This window comes from Capsicum annuum, chromosome 10 (assembly GCF_002878395.1).
Source record: "Capsicum annuum cultivar UCD-10X-F1 chromosome 10, UCD10Xv1.1, whole genome shotgun sequence".
In the NCBI taxonomy this organism is placed as follows: domain Eukaryota; kingdom Viridiplantae; phylum Streptophyta; class Magnoliopsida; order Solanales; family Solanaceae; genus Capsicum; species Capsicum annuum.
The window spans coordinates 216,985,750-216,986,259 of NC_061120.1; positions in this window are offsets into that span (position 1 = coordinate 216,985,750).

The window sequence follows — 510 nt, forward strand, 5'->3', positions numbered from 1 at the left end:
AAGGGTAAAGTGTATGCAAACACACCACTATCTCGTAGGTGAGACTGATCCCATTGATCATATAACTGGGAGGGTGTTGGGTTCAATTGGTGTGAATGGAAAATGGAGGGACACAACCTTTGAAGAAAAGACATATTGTTTTGGAAAAGGAGTGACTGTTCAGATAGTTGTGTCTGTTCAGAAAAAGACACAATCATTCGAATGAACAGGCATGACTCTTCCAAAGGAAACACCTTTATGGATATATGAACCATTGCCACCTTTCGGAAGGGGCACTTGATGGCTATATAAACCTCTATTTATCCACAGGTTTAGGCATGAAAATTTTTCTGAAATACAAACTCTTCTTATCTTCAAAACATTCCTTGTGATCAATCAAATCGTTGAGTGAGTTCGACGAATCCAATTATTTGAGGTACCACTATAGTTGGATTGAAAGTCATTTTATCCTGGGAGGAAGATTCCAAAACCTCGGGTACAGTGAGGGAAATTATTCCTTAAGGACACTCT